General features: G+C 33.9%; 1 long non-coding RNA gene across 1 annotated transcript in view; it reads left to right on the forward strand.

Annotated features, from left to right (window-relative positions):
* Nucleotides 1-4249: 4249 nt before the first annotated feature.
* The window catches only part of LOC128995060 (uncharacterized), a 164321-nt gene continuing 151198 nt past the window's right edge, over nucleotides 4250-17372 (forward strand). Inside the window, exon 1 of the long non-coding RNA XR_008490949.1 lies at nucleotides 4250-4359. This is a non-coding gene — a long non-coding RNA (uncharacterized LOC128995060). The remainder of the gene's footprint in view (nucleotides 4360-17372) is intronic.

Raw genomic sequence — 17372 nt, forward strand, 5'->3', positions numbered from 1 at the left:
CAGCTGTTAATTGATTGCCCATGACAACTAAGGGACCCACAGTTTATAGTAGAATCCGAATTACATTTTCCCTTGTAATTGACGAATTGGTCTAATCAATAGATTGGTACTGCGGATAGTCGTAGTACTCACTAGTGCGGACGTTAATCCACACCAGGGAATATCACATATACAGTTCATAGCAATAAATATCCAGACTGCATGACCTCCTAGTAGTTAGATTACAGGACGACGCCACTGTAACTTCTTTCTTGTAAGTCTTCCCAGTCAACTGTAATGTGTACCCAACAAAATTGATCCTAAATAATTGTTATATTTGGTCAACAAATCTTACTCAAACGTCACCACAACAAACAAGCATTAGATTAACTACATGTATAGAACTACTTGCAAACTCCAAAGTAAAACTAGGGTTGCTTTCAGAGAGGTGAAAGCCAGTTGAGCGGAACAAACGTGATTTGATATTTGTATAAGTAACTAAATGCAAAAAGGTCAATAGATTTATTTACTAATGCTGGTTTTAAAGATTAAAATAATAATAATAATTAAAATTTACCTCTTCGAGAAGTGTAAGGTAGTTTTGACCAGGAAAATATTACAGTAGTTGGAATCTGATATTAACATCCAAAAAGGGCATTAAAGTATAAAAAAGAGAAAGGAAATTTTATCAACATTTGAAATGACTGAATTGTTACCAAATAACTGTTTCACAAAATGCAGATTCCATTTTCAGCCGAGCCATTAAAATGAGGATTTGCCGAACAATTATTAATATTACAGAATAGTATATAATGATATACAACTTTTCACATTCCATAAATTATATGTTAGTTTTGCTATGGTCAAAGATCCAAAACCAAATGTTCTCTTTTCTTTTGGTCAGTATGTAATAATTTGCTAGAATCATTGACTTCATATAAAGTCAAAGCTAGAATACTGTAGATGGTTTGTTAAGTTAAGACCATATGCAAGCATTTTTGAAATCGTTTCCCCGTTTAACCTTAACCAACTATTCCATTCCAAAAGATAAAAATTATATGGTGCAACACAAATAAACAACCCGATCACCTACCTATAACCTACACTTTACCTTCCTAATCTAACCTTACTTCAAAACACTTAATGTAGTCACGAATACTCATAAACCCCGACCTACCTCCCCACCTGCCTAAATTAGATCAGTGTTCAATCTGCGTTTTATCAATAAGTGTAATAACTTACTGTACCGTCGATGTAATTCAACTCAATATAACCTATGAGGTATTTTCGGATTAAATACCGATTTCGATGCGGTTCGATATATCGCTTATTAAATCCTGATTTCTAACATTGGCTGTTTCTAATCAGCTGGCAACACAAATAGGTTCCCAAGAAAGTAGTCACCGGTCCGTATCCCTCCGCTCCTTGTTTATGCTCCGCGCATTGAGAAAGTAGTTCCGTATAATTTCTCGATTTTCAGTGAATTCCGCGCCTTAAAAAATGTTTTAACGGCATTTTCTTGTTTATTAAAATTATAAGAATGGTTTAAAAACGTTTAAAAGAAAAGTATAGAAAGTTCAGAAATACCTTATGATTCTCTTGTTTACATTTTTCTTGTAAACAAAAAAACTGTCATAGCTACTTTAGTCCCATAAGCCTAATGTTAAAAATTTGAAATTTTAATTTCGTTTTAAATTGCATTAGCATTGTCTAATTGAAATTTGTTTGTTTACAAACCATCTCATTATTAGTCTAAGTAGTCTTGTTAAGTTTGTCTGAAATGTGTTCAGCCGTTATTGAGTGATGGTGTTATATTGTTTGCATTGAAGTTGATCCCAAAGAGCTTCGCTCGCTTCGCTCGCTCCGCTCAATAATATTATACTGTTCAAATATTTCACTAATATCCTTCACTAATACACTAATATATTTCGTTAATATAATATTTACAATAACAATATTTACATTGTGCAAATCAGCAACTGCATTGTTCAGCTGCTGTACCAACAAAAGTAATATACAAGATTAATTTAATTTTACAATCATACAATAGGTGCTGCGTTGGCGCAAAAGTTTGGTTTATTTTTACGATATGTTTGCTCAAAAATTGTACATTTATAACCAAGTTGATATTAAATGTGTAATTAAATGATATCTGTTATATTTTTGACATAAATTTATGTATAATAAATAGCGTTAAAACTCAACCTTCGAAAAGGACAAACTTATTTTGTAAAATAAAAGAAAATCACAATTGTTTAAATTAATGTTACTAAACAGAAATATAATTTTTACAATACTTTCTACAGTCATTATACTTTTAATAGTTTTTATAATTTTCCATAACACGAAAATATATTAGTGTGGCGCTCAAATTAGAATAGTTTGATAATAAATATATTTTTTAGCTAGGCCTATATCGTATTTAACAAGATGTGCTTGGACAGTTAAGATGTATTAAAATTATTCATTTCGTTTTGTAAAAAGTATTTAGCTAACATAAAAAGTCTTAAATTTCAAACCGCATATATTTAATATTACATAACCCATCAACCTCTTATCAATCCCAAACAATTGCGTGTACTTCAAAATCATTGAAGAATACTAAAATGCTTGTAGATATAACTCCATAAGTGTTTGATATTTTCCCACGCGAATGTGAGAAGTGTTTGTTGGGTAAATATTTAGGCTGGCGACTCAACATAAAACACTAGAGCCGTAAATAAGCCGCCCTGAAGGACTTGTGTAGTAGCTTGTAGTAGCTCAGGGAATTTAATACAACAGTGTGTACTTAAAGCTTCCCCAAACTTAGTACCTACTTTAAGCTTTAGTAACTCTAATTTTTGATGATAAATGTGGCATGATAAATAAAAAAAAGACCTAGAGTTTAATAATATTTCGTAAATATTTTTCTATTGATTAGTGGTTAATGCTGTAATATATTGAGATTTTTATTCCATTGCTGTAATCTGCATGCTTATTTTTACGAGGTGACAATATAAACGTAAACCCCCTTTTCAGATCAAAACATTTAGGGAATCGTGTCTATTTCTTTTTACATCGGATTATTCCTACTTTGTTTGACGGGATTACAGTTCGTTGTGTAGATTATGGCACTCTGCGTATAAAATCTAACAAACAGCCAATGAGACACAGTTTAGTAGCGAATAATAAATAGTATCATTATCATTAGGAGATGGGGACGTCACCTAGGTGCGTATTTTAACTAAAAAATATGAGTGAAGGATGAGTGTAGATTGTTTTGAGGTAATCTGTGTAACTTTGTTATGTACTTACTGAGATAAGCTGTTTCATAGGCCAAGATCATCCATATGTAAATCCCAAAGTACCCATGAACTTTTGAAAAAACTAACTTTGAAGTCAGACCCCCATAGACCATATACTTAAAATGTTCGTCATGACGAGAAACCTTGCGAAAACTACCCATTATTTAATCAACTGCCCTTTAAGATCGTAATTCCATTCTAAAGGAAACTTTCCATATACCTAATGTTAAAAATACCTCACATGTACTTATTTGTAAGTTTTTATTTCAATTTATTGGGCTACCTTAATAAAATCAGGTTTGATTATTTGTATGACTGCATTCTGTTTTGTTTATTTCAGCTCAACTTAACCAATCAATAGTTTTATTAATACTTATGAAGTCAAACTGGGTGATGTCCGTGGGTAACATCTATTTATTTCAATCCCAATGATCAGGGACAGCTGGGTCCAGTTTCGATTTATCAAAAAGTTTTTGACTTTTCTCAGGATCGAACCAGCGACCTTTTGATTGTCAAGGGAGCACTGTAAGTAGTGTGTGCAATTGAAACGGTGACACTGTAGTTTTACACTTTGTCAGTGCAATAGTTCTGTAGTGCGTGTGTAGTATCACACTATAATTTCGTGGTAGAGTATGAAAGTGCATCATTGTAGCAGCCCCATCATAGTGGGTACACACTACACAGTGTTTAGTGTAGTTCAGTGTATCAGTATGTAATTGGAATGACACAGTATTGCCGTGGTATTCTGTACAACAGAGTGGGTTTGACCGTATTAATGTGTGTATCAGTGTAATTGAAAATGTGACACAACGTTTAATTTTTAGCTCTATGTAATTTATGATATTGTATTGGTTTATTCACCGCCGTGACAGTGTAAGTTGAATTTGAAATTGTGATAAACACTAGTGCCAGTGCCAGTAGGGTGCTGGGGGAGGCAGGCGCTACCGCCCGGTCTGCGACCCGACCCAGCTCAGTAGCTCTCTGCCGCGATCGCGTAGCTCGTCGCTCGTATCTCACCCTTTTCTCGGTAGTGATAACGTCTCATGGTGTCTCGCACCGCTGATCCCCTGGATACCCCAGGAATGCGCTAGACCAGGTGAGGTGGTGTGTGTGCGTGTGAGAGTGTGCGTGCGCGCGTCATCACGAGGTGTGGTCCGCCCTAGCTCTCACCTGTTCTCGTGACGTCAATAGGTTTAAGTTTATACTTTGCGAACCCTCAGAGTTTAATTTTTGAGTCTTGAAGTTTTTAAGTTTAGTTTGGGCCAATCACTGATTTAGTTGTTGAAGTTAGATTTTAGTAGTAAAATGTTAATATTTTAGTTTATGTAAGTTAAGTAGGCTAATCGAAAAAAATAAACAAAATTACAATTTATATAATTGCAATAAAATTACAACGCAACTTTAGAACAGTAAAACAATTGTTACAGTGTTCAAAGGTTACTGTATGCAAGTTCAAGTGTTTCCAACAAATACAATAAACTCTTGGATTCTGATTCAATCACGGAGGAAACAAAAGGTTTGTTTTGTCACAAAGTAAATCCTGGATGTTTGATTCTGTTCCATCATATTTACGGTTGTGACAACTGGATTGAATGGGACAAGGGAATGTAAATAAGTAGACATTTTTGGAAGGGTTTTGACAAGTTGGGGAATTAGTTTTTGTTTCAAGTTAACTGTCCAATAAGTAATATTCTGTTACTACGGATACAAATGATGTTCACTAACACAATACATATTATTTTGCGTGTATCCCTCCCATTTTTAAAAATGGGGGTTTTTCCAAACATATTTAAAGTAGCCTAGTATTTTGCTGAAAATTGGTTTTAAAATTTTTAATATTTGATCTAAATTGTATTTAAAAATCTGAAAAAGGTATTCATTGTCCATTGCAACAAAGAAGTTTATTTCTCTCCGCGAGTAAGAAAAGATAGTAGTCCTCCGGTGTCTTTTTAGTACGCTGTACAAAGAGTAACATAGAACACGGTAATCTCTAACAGCTTGTCAATATAAAAAGAGCATTCAGAGCTGTTAAGGTAACCATTTATTTGAGTGATGTTATCTTGTAAAAATTGAACCGAGTTATTTTCCTTAAAACTTTAACCTCATCTGTTTTAATCCAGTAATATCAAATACCCCCGCCGCAGAAAACCTGCAGACTAAGCGAATTTCCCTTACCTGGCTGGATTTGTACTAAACTATTCCTTTAAAATCGGCAAATTTTTAAAAATTTAAAAACATTCTTTTTTTGAGTACTTAGGTTTGCTGCTACAGGAAAGGTAGTGAGGTGAGTTTTTTTTTTATATTTAATTGTCGATAGCTAAGTAAAATAAATTACGAAAGAAACAAGAAAAGTAATAAACGAAATAACCAAATTTGATTGAAACATATTCATAAAAAAAAAACTACAACGGTCTATTTATTCTCCATAAGAATAACATGGGAATTTTAAATTAAAATTTTTTTGAATTATCTCCGTAATCGTTAGGCATACAACAACACGTCAATATACTAAATCATTTATATTTTAAGCTCCACAGAATGGCTAGAAGGCTATTAAGAAATGTTATGTTTTAGGGTAAAAAAAAAGGGAAAACCCAACTTTTACCGCATAAATTCCGTTCCCAAAGTCAGATCATGCTGGTTTGCGAACCCAATCGAATAAATGTAAGTTTACACTTTGTACAAAATTTCATCATCGCTTAAGTTATCGTGTTAACGGACATATATGAATTTTAACGAAGGGTGTTTTTGGCCTCTGGGGACCCCAAAACGAAAAAAAGCTAATCGGCCCCGGGTCTAGGTCTTACCATAAAACCAACGGCAATCGCTTATTCCCTATATGGGAAATTAGCTAAAAAGTCCGTAACAAAAATAATCACTCACTATATGCGTGTCTTAATGAGAACCTATATTAAGGCGTGGTCAAACCTGGGTCAAACCTCTCTGTCCGCCTCAAGAACCGATTTCTGAGCAGACGACTAGTTGTCTAACGTAGTCAAAGTGTCAATCCCCCCTTCTAGTCTTTTACTACATATTTTACCTATGTATCCCCATTTTGTACTCATTGTTTACGTTTATATTACCTTCTATAACTTTCGAAATTTAGATTTTTTTCTGGGGGAGGGGGGTTTCCAATAAACTACTTATTGGACATGTCAAAAACTTACTTTGGTTGATTTAAGATTTTTACCTGTCTTTTTTACCTGTCACACTGCATAAAAAATTGCTGTTTTCGATCCATATCTGTGGGGCTAAAAAGACCCTTTTTCTCCCCAGGGTGGAACATAATCAGCTGTTACAGTAAATCAGCTGTTACATTATGCTACCCTGACGTCACCACAGACGTAAACTTGAGCTCAAATCGGAGGGAGTAATTTTAGGTCACATTGATGTTTGATATTTACAGCTTGCCTTTACGAATGAAACAACCTTAAATTCAAGCCTAATTGGGCTTTTCACATTTCCTTTAGAATTATATGTTGAATGGAATACGCAACAATTTTGGAACCATCCATATTTAAGCATCGAATTTGATTTTAAACACATAATCCACCCAAGGACACTTCACGATGCTCAAAAGCATAATAGATAGATTTCACATCACAATTTAAAATAATTGCCTGGTTTCTTCATGACTTCGATGAACTCTGTAAAGTCTACAGAGTCATTAAAACAGGCCCCACCTGTTTAGTTTTGAAATGATATTTAGATGCTATTCTACGAACGTGTTCATTGTATACGTAATCAAAAATACGTTTTCAATTTAAATCAGTTCAATTCAATTAGACGATTTGGAATTTTCAAATAGTGAATGTTGTAAAGGATCGTTCAAAGATACGTTAGGTAAAATTTGTATAAAAATGGAAGGAAAATTGAAGGCTATTTCAAACGGAATAAAATTTCAAAGTAGGAAAAGTTTCTGGGGGTAATTTCTCATCCCCTAAGATAACAAACAATCTCGGCTAAGTTGTGCAAAGATTTAATTGCATATTCTGGACTTTCAATTAGTTGGTAGTAATGCGCAGAAGAATTAGCCAGCAAATCGCCGCGACGCCAAAGAAATGGACGTCATTTGCTACCCTGTTTTGTCCCGGTCTCTCATTAAAATTCCCTCCATCAGTTTAGTTTATTACGGCGAGTTAAAGCGAGTCTTTTGTCTTTGCTGGTTATTGTCCACGTGGGTCTTTAAATCTTCGCGTCCATCTCGGAGTATCTTTGTTATTTTGTCTCCGACTTTAAACTTTTTTAAGATAACGTTAGGATTTCGGTTCGGATTTGGATTTTGATTATAATATAGATAGGAAAATGTTGGACCAAAGATTACTCTCAGAGTATACTAATGATTTTCTCCGAGCAAATCCGCTCCTCCGGCAGCCGGTCCCCAGGTACTGGTGTTATTATTGAAGCATGCGTTGGAAGGAAGTTATCAAGGAATCTAAATTTCAAACACGTTAAAATTTCAACATTTAAAATAGTTCTAAATACCTAAATAAATCATAAAATACAATAATACCGGTACTAAGACGTTTTCTAAAAGCTAGTCAATCAATGGTGTTGCAAAAAATTCAAATTGGTCTTGTAACATGATTAAAGATCCACATGACTGAAAATCTGTCAACGCAATGATTTATTTCATCAAAACTGCAGTGCTTGTTTTAGTTTGGTATGTTAATAATTTGGTGGTTACTTTAGTGTATATTTTTTAAGATAGTATACGAACCTAATCTTTTTAAAAGATCCTAAAATAAACAATGAGTTAGGCAATGTTAATTATTCAATGTAAAAACAAGTCTTGAATTTGTTTTACTGACTAAGTTTTCACTATTTTATCAGTGCCATATATAGAAACTCCAATTTAACAGCTGGGTAAAGTGTTGCATCAAAAGAATTGGTCGTTCCTCTGGATCGATCTGGCAACCTTCAGATGTATAGGCGAGGACTCAAAACTTAGATATAGTTGACATAGGTGAAAAATAATTTCAAACAATTTTGCTGGGGGATAAAAAATATAACTTTTGGTCAGTAATCATTAGACTAAAAGAAATTTTTCTTAACATTCATAAAACTTAATTGGTATTGAATTTATTTTTAGAATCATTTTTCCCCCATATCACCTAAGCCTAATGGGTCGTATACAGCAACACATACACAAATATTTTGGTAGTGTGATGTAACTAATGTTACTATGACACTTTTCACTTTTACATAAATTGAACATATATTTATAGACATTTTACGTGCAGACATCTTTGTGAAAACTACTAGTGTAGCTCTAAACAACTAGTCGCTTTATTGCTATATTTATGTTCACTAGTATTGATTACACAAAATATTTTTATTCAAACGGAAATACAAAAAGTTTAAATGAAATTAATTTAAACCAGTTTTAATTAGATTAAGTGAAATAAAATATTTCTTTCTTGCCAATTATTAATTTAACATAAACTTAACGAAGATTAGTATAATTTCACGATTTAATGTAAGCGAAAAGTCAGAGAAAACATGAAGTCCCAAGTGAATAGTAAGACGCTCGGACCTTGAAAGTTAAGTAGTAGACAAACAAAAGACGAGACTTAAGTCCTAAGTAGCTTTGGGCATGAAACGCCGGCCAAGAAGCTTTAGTCTTGGGGTGAAATGTCTGCGAAATATCTCAATAATTGAAGGTTATTAATAACCTGAGTGTAGTCGTTTTATAAGAAGCGAAGTTTGTTTCTTTGAAGTTACAATTGGTTGTTCATCTCTGATTTACTATTGTCAGAAACAAACGATCTTTTCTTCGAATGCAGAATTAGACTTTTGATGTATTGTTTAGGGTTTATTTCTATCTGTCGCCAATTACTACATGTGGACTTAATATCCATAATAACTTAATTGTCTTAAACTTCCTTTTGATGCTATAAGATACACTAGCTAATCTTTTATCTTCAATATTTTCAGAAACCATTATTTTCACTTTATGCATCATTATTTAACCTAATAGATGATTTCAGTTGCCATATTTAGTTTTTATTGCCATTCGTAACCAGTGCGATAACATACTAAAGATAAAACACACCTAGCTGCAGCAAACCTGCAGACTAAGCAGATTTCCATTTACCTGATTGGGTTTTCATTAAAACGAGGTGTTAGCCCGTCCTACGTACGGGAATTTAAAACCGTGTACAATTCAGATCAGCTATAGTTTACACATATGAAGACAAAGTTTCTTGCAATTTTAATGTGAAAAATCATCTTGTAAACAAATGTTGTGTGAACAAATATGTTTTTATTCCATCATAGGCCTGTACGATATGCATTTTAAATCCAATAATTTTACAATAAAACAGCAGTTCTGCAATTTTTACGATGTGAAAAGCGTTGAAGTGAGATTTGCAGCCGATTCGCACATACGCACACTGGTTTTAAGTAGCCTACAGTAGAGAGAGTAGTCAATTGAGAAGTGTATAGACTTAGTCAACGATTCCACCTTCCATAGCATACCTGCCTCTTCCATAATTGTTATCACCACAATACAACTACTATACACAATTTCCAGTAGGTCTGAATAGAAACGACCTAAAATAAAACGATAATGTCCAATAAAATTCACAGTACACATAATTTAACTTTGGTGTTCTAACATCAAAACTAATCGTCACACCTATCCTTTATATAAATTTCACTGCATTAATTGCTAAATAAATAAGTGTAAACAAAGAAAAGTAAAAACAATAACAGTTTGTTTTGAAACAGCTGTTTGGTTCAAATACTGTAACATTCATTTGAAAAAAAGAACTGGTCACATGTAGCAGGAATATAAAAAGTAAACACGCTAGTAAAGCTAATGACGTAATTGTCAATTTTTATTATCCATACCGTTATTAATTCTATCCTTGATAATTACCCACCCTCATTTAATAAATGTACATAGTAATTTCCCATATTAGTTAATTTAAACTACAATATATTCATAGTTGAAATAAAAGTGATATTTTCACGTTTGGGGCGCTGATATAGGCACCCCCAAACGTAACCATAAATGAACACGATGTCATAAAAGGAGGGTTTGTCTAATTGCAGTATCCTAGGTCAATGTTGACGTTGTGTTCAATATATGTCATCCATCTATTTATCTTTGTATAAAACCCGGCTGAGGTTGTGGTGGTAATTTAAAATCGTGATTCCTGATTATTCTTGATCTTCTGTTTATGACATCAATATTTCCGGGCCTAATCCAAACAAAGTTAAAGCAGACAAACATTATTGTAAACAAAAAGCTACCATCTTTCCTTGAAAAGTGGAGCAGTAAAATAATTTGCATTTATCCTTTTTTATTAAGACTCGTGTACAGAGCCTCGATTTGTACTGTAGTTTAATTAATTTTGGTCTAAACTCTTTTAAACTGTGGTCAAATTATCTCTACTAATTTTACTTATTTCCTATAATCAATGACAAAATAAGAGTAAATAAAATAACCTTATAGTTCCATAGTTTATATTTAACCAGCTGTTAGTTAAAACAAATTATATTGCTCTAAAACAAATCGAAGATTACAAAGATTGCTTTAAAAAATAATTTGAACATCCTAGTATTTTACTATGTATATTTAATTAATCTGTCATCCTCTTACAGAAGAATTGAACGTATCAATGATTGGCATTACACATAGTATAAATAAGTCAACCCTATATGTCTTTACATTTTTATCCAAATGCTGAATTTGTGACACAAAAGTGAATGTTTACAGCTGTTATGTTAAGCAAATTATTTTATACCAAAAGCTAGTTTAGAATCTTAGCGTCGGCTGCTAGACTTTAAAAAAATTAAAACTTAATTTCTAAAAAACTGGGACCCTAAATTAAAATTATGGCTTCGACATTCCCTAGTTCTCAAAATTATCTTTCTTTCAACACAAAAATCATGAAAATCCGTCGAGTGGTTGATTCAGAATCATGAAAAAAAAACACTGTTTCGTTTTAATATTATAGATAGACTAGCTGACCCGGCGAACTTCGTATCGCCTAAGTTATAGGTTTCCCCTAAGACAGACCGATGGAAAGAAAGTACCGTTACGTTTAATTTTCAAGATGATCTCGTTCGCATCGCTCAATCACGTCCTGGTTGAAGTTCGTTCGCTACGCTCACTCACCTTTGGGTTGGAGCTCGTTCGCTACGCTCACTCACCTTTAGGTTGGAGCTCGTTCGCTGCGCTCACTTGCCTTCAGGTTAGCTCGTTCGCTACGCTAACTCGCCTCCAGGTTGAAGTTCGTTCGCTACGCTCACTCACCTTTGGGTTGGAGCTCGTTCGCTACGCTCACTCACCTTTAGGTTGGAGCTCGTTCGCTGCGCTCACTTGCCTTCAGGTTAGCTCGTTCGCTACGCTAACTCGCCTCCAGGTTGAAGTTCGTTCGCTACGCTCACTCACCTTTTGGTTGCAAATTAGCTGTTGTCATAAATGTAAAAGAAATAATAGTGCTGCACCCTGTTGGTAATCCTTGTAACTTTAATGCTATTGAACATCATAGAACAGAACCAACTTGTTTAATTGAAACAGCTGTTAAGATTCATTAATTCCATTTCTCATAAGGTTAACATGGGAAACTCTAGAGCCACTGGGGCGGAGCCCTTTTAAGAATTTCGAAACGGGAAATAGTTTACGTCCGATTCGCATACCTACAGAATTTACACACCAAATTTCATAACGATCGGTGAAGTCGTTCCGGAGGAGTTTGCAGACAAACACTGTGACACGAGAATTTTATATATTAGAAGAAGATATTTATTTAAACTTGAAAGATTTATTCTCAATATATAATAAACAAAACATTAGTTTTAGTAGAGCTTGCTGCTACAGGAATTTTAGTAAATAGTGTTTGTTACGGAATATCATAAGCTTAGTATGAAATGAAATAAATTTTGCCAAATTTTATTTGAATATACTATTAGAAATAACATAGACATTTAAAATGTACAGCTATTTGAAAACGTCTCCGTAACCTTTAAGGCTACAAAAACGCTTCAAAATACTAGATTATTTGTTTTTTTAGATCCACAACATGCTATCCTATCCTACTAATATTACAAGGGAGAAAGTTTAGATGTATGGATGGATGTTTGTGACAAGTAAACGCGAAAATACTGGTCGGATTGGGCTGAAATTTGGTGTGATGATAACTCACATTCCCGATTAACATATAGACGCATTCTTATCAAAAAAATCCTTTCGGGCTCCGCCTCAGTGGCTCAGGAGTTTCCCATGTTAACCTCATCAGTATTCATATTTAAAAGGAATAAAAGAATTTTGTCAGATGTTTCTACTACATAAGTTGGTTCTATGATATTAAATAGCATTAAAAAGTTATAAGGTTTACCAACAGGGTGCAACACTATAAATGTTATGCATTTATGACAACATCTCATTTGAACCAACTAGCAACAAAAAGGAAACTATGATTTCAATTTTTTTGTTTAGGTGCAATGGTAGAACGTTATGGCTATGGTAGATGTGTTATACTATGGCATACCATACATTTAAAGAACCAAATTTTCTTAAACCGTGTGTCCTCTCCCATTTCAAACGCATAGCACGATTATAACTGCAATAAACATTATATACTTATACGCTAACACCGTACGAAGGACGGGTACTCTGCTAGTATTTTATATATTAAAAAATACGAGAAGGCATATAAAACCTACTACATTACCCCGTTCCCGTAGTCCAACCATGTTGGTTCACTACTCGATCGAATGATGTAGGATTATTCCTACATGTTTGTACCAAGTTTCATGAAAATCGGATTACTTTTGCTCCAGTTATCATCTTAACACATACACATACACAAACATATGCATGAATTTGAACGGATGGTCTTTTTTACCTCTGGGGGCCTCAAAACCAAAAAATAAGTAAGTTCCGGGTTAGGTCTTATTGTGTTACTGTAATAACTTATCTACCGTAATAGCTTTGACAATTTATACTTCTTCTGTATCCAATAGTCAATGGTAATAACTTATTCCCTATATGGACATTTTCTAGGACAAATAGGACATTGCATTTATATTGCTTATATCACAATGTAACTTCTACCAAACTGCCTATGCATTGGATTCTACATTCAAATTTGATGGTAGTTTGTTTGTACTTTGTTGACAATGTGTATCATCCACATAGTATCGGCCTTCCAATACACAAACTTAAATTTTGTTTAAACTGATACAAAAATAAAAATAAAAAAGACAACCGGAAAGAATTTGTTATAATTAAAATATCCTTGTTGTCTATGCTAGTAATAAGTGTTGTACTTAGTGTTTTAAGTGATTCATAAAACTTGATTTACACGTGTAATCTAATCCATACCTGAACTGCAAAACCGAATTGGAAAATTTAATAACGTTAAACGCGATTGAAACAAATAAGCATGCTTAGAAATGATTGTATAGATCACTATATTGCTTTGTAAATTAACCAAACAACGTATGGTTCAAACATGTGTAGTTTAAGCATTTATTGGCAGTATGTACCTAAGCTATCAGTTATGTCTGCAAAATCTCTAAATGTTTTAAAGTCGGGAAGAGCCAAGAAACTCTCCAATTGAAACCAGTCAGAATCGTATCGTGATGTTTAATTTAATTAAACTAATACTTCGGGCTACTAGCAACGAGACCCCTTGATTGTAATGTTTAAACTTTTGGTCTGGACAATGTTTTGTAGACAAAACTGTTATCATCAGATGTACATAGTTGACTGTAGCTATAAAATACAATTTTACTAATCTATATTATTAAAATAATTTGTTGAATTTTTGTAATCAGCAAATCGATCCCTAAATATTTTTATAGGCATACTGGGTATCAATTAAAGCTATAGATCGTATAGATGTGCCTTTTGTGGGTTTGGATGATATCCCGTAATAGCCCTTCGTCTGATAGGCTTTTACAATTTCCGTAATTCTGTTGTCAATCATCTAAACTTTTTCAAGTTTACATTTGTTTACATCAAAATTGCCATGATACAAGCTTGTTTACATCCATACGAAATGGTGTTATCGTTTCAGTTGGTGATGTTTTAGTGAAATTAAGTTAAATATTGTAATGCCATTTGTATAAAATGTAAAGAAGAAAATGACTTGCGTTAGATTTTGTGTGTTGAAAGGATTTTATTTTTTCATATGTTTTATTGATGTTTTAATAAGTTCAGGTAAAATATTGTAAGAAATTAAAGACTTTGGCTGAAATAACGTACTTATCCAAAGAAATTCTTTTTACTTTTTATGCACGATTTCATGAAAAACTAATTTTTTTCAGGGTTTGCTTAAAACAACTACAAGTCAGCGATATTTTAATGATTCTTACGTAAAAATATAGAATTTGTAATTCAACTCAGAGCAATAACTGTAAATTAATTTAAATATATTACGGATTTGAAATCACGAAGTGAGGCTGGCTGCTAGTCAATAAGAATTACAGGTATTCTCATACAAATAAGTAAGGCTACTACAGTTTGCACCATTAGCCAAACAATGACTACTCGCCATTTAGTCTTTAGATTCAAAATAGTATGTGGACCAAAATGGAAGATTTAGATCCAAGCCTTATCGGTCAGATGGTACGACATCGAAATATTAGTGAGTAATACTCACCCAGGTTAATGCCGGGCTTTTAATATAATTATTTTCTTCTGTACATATGATCCAACGGGGAAATAATTCAAATTATTTAGCCAACTAATTGTGTGGTTAATTTATAATGTTTGTTAATTTATAATTTAATCCTGGATTCAAAACTATCTCTATCTCAAAATAAAGATATTCTGAAGGTTTACTACTGTACAATTTTTATTAAACGTTTAGTTATTGCAATGTTAAGATTTGATACATCGAAGAGACTGTGGTCTATTTTAATTGAATTTATACTTTTGACAGTTACGTTTGGGAATATTTTCAAAGATTTATCATAATTTCGTGTATTACTCATCGTGTTTCTAAGACTCGAGTGCAACAAACAATGTGGGAAACAATACCAGTTAAAAAATAATTTTTAATTAATGTCACTAATTGAGCAGTGCTTTCAAAAAAAGTTTGGTTTATTTATTATTTTCAGCAGTCGTACTATCGTACACATACTTTAAGAAATAAACCATACAAAAAACATTAAACAACTAATATTTTTTTTATCAGCTTATCCTTTTTGGTCCAGCACCGAAAACTACTTTTACCTTGTGCCGTAAAGCATGTTCTCGCACATCGTATGACGAACAATTCCGAGGTCGTGCTACAATAGTTGTAGGCATTTTAGGCATTTAAGTGTACTAACTAGATATTAGTTAAAAGTACCGGTATACAACCTACTACTTAATAATGAAGTGTCCACTTGCACCCCATTCGGTACTGGACTTAGTCTTCCCAGTAGGTTGGGTTGGGTAGACCGGGATTACGCCAGTTTTGTGAGGGCTAAAAATTGTCAGCCTAACACGCACCGGAATTGCGCCAATGCTACCACAGGTAACCAGGTAGCCGGATAACCGGGCGGAAGATGGAATGTAACCTAACATAACCATAATATGGGTTCACAGCATCCTTCTCATTATGAACATCCTCTTTTCCTCCGAAACGTATGCAACCGGTGTAAAAACGTATGACCCCGTTATAAGAAGGGATTTAACTTAAAGTTACAATTCGTAACACTTAATGATACCTCTTGAACAATTTCATCAGTAGTGAATTTCCCATACAACGTATACCCCAATTGCTTTGAAAGAATTGCTCAACATACATAGATAAATTCAATTTAATCAGGGAGGGGTATGAATAATTGACCTCCTACATTGTTGAGCACTGATCAATCCTGTGCGTGCAGCCACATGACGACAGCTCAGCATTAATTGCGCCTGGTTATTGATTGCACAAGGGTACACGTAGCTACGTAAATCATACAGACATTGGTTGTAAGATCACGTACGAGATTAGATTGGGGACCGAGCTTTGGTAGGTGAAACATCTGCTGTTTTTTTGCTATATCGGCTGAATATTGGTGAACATTTTTTGTGTTGGCGTTCGAATTTTTAAGCCTTTTAGTGATTTTCACATATAGGAAATAAACTGTTACCGAAGGTCTCATGGTAAGATCTGGACCCGGGACCGATTTACTGGTTTTGAGGCACACAGAGGCCAAAACACCCTTCTTTCAAATTCAAATTCGTATGTTTTTTCGTGTCCGTTAGCACGATTACTTGAGCATAATGATCCGATTCTGATGAAACACAAACGTGTAAACCTACGTTTTTTAGGTTGGACTATGGGAACGAGTATTTATGGGGTGAAAATAAGTTTTTTTCCTATTTTCACTTAAAAACATAAAATGTTGCTTTTTATTTAGAAACCATTTGGTGGAACTTTGCTTATTTATAGTAAACCATTGTTGTATGTAACTGGGTTGTATGTAACTAGACCCCGGCTAGTCGTATGATTAGTGCGCGGCGCTTTTTCCCTTGAGGCCTAGGTTCAAGCACTGGCAATCACCAATCGCTTTTAATTCTTTATCTCTTGGGCCGGTTGCTTGAAACCGTAGAGCTGTAGCGTATAGTATCTATAAACGAATCCTATCACAATTCAGGTCATTTTATACTTATGATTATTCATCCTATCACAATAGTCATTTATACTGTGTGATCCAAATTTCATAACAAAATATTGTGTATTTTAAATCCGGAGTGTTGTTTTGCTTGTCAGTTGGAATACATTTGATATCAACTTCATTAGAGCAAACCCATAAATAATACACAACAATCAGTGTGGCAGCCGCCGGTGGTTGTGGTTCTGTATACTATCATTGACCAAATATGGCTCGGTAGTTGAGTGGTTAAAGTGCTCGCCTACCAATCACAAGGTTGCCGGTTCGATCCTGAGGATAATCAGTAACTTTTAGATTCGAAACTGGGCACAGCTGTCTCTGACTGGGCTTTAAATAAATTAGCCTGACTGATGGAAACAGCTGATCTTAGTCAGTAACAAAACTACACAGATCATCTCACACCATCCTACACTCATCCTTCACTCATATTTGGGTTAAAATACCCACCTAGGTGGCGCCCACATCTCAAATAATTGATAATTGATCAATATAAGATCA

Source organism: Macrosteles quadrilineatus, unplaced genomic scaffold (genome assembly GCF_028750875.1).
Source record: "Macrosteles quadrilineatus isolate MER2022 unplaced genomic scaffold, UCM_ALF_1.0 Scaffold_5__1_contigs__length_97177068, whole genome shotgun sequence".
NCBI lineage: Eukaryota > Metazoa > Arthropoda > Insecta > Hemiptera > Cicadellidae > Macrosteles > Macrosteles quadrilineatus.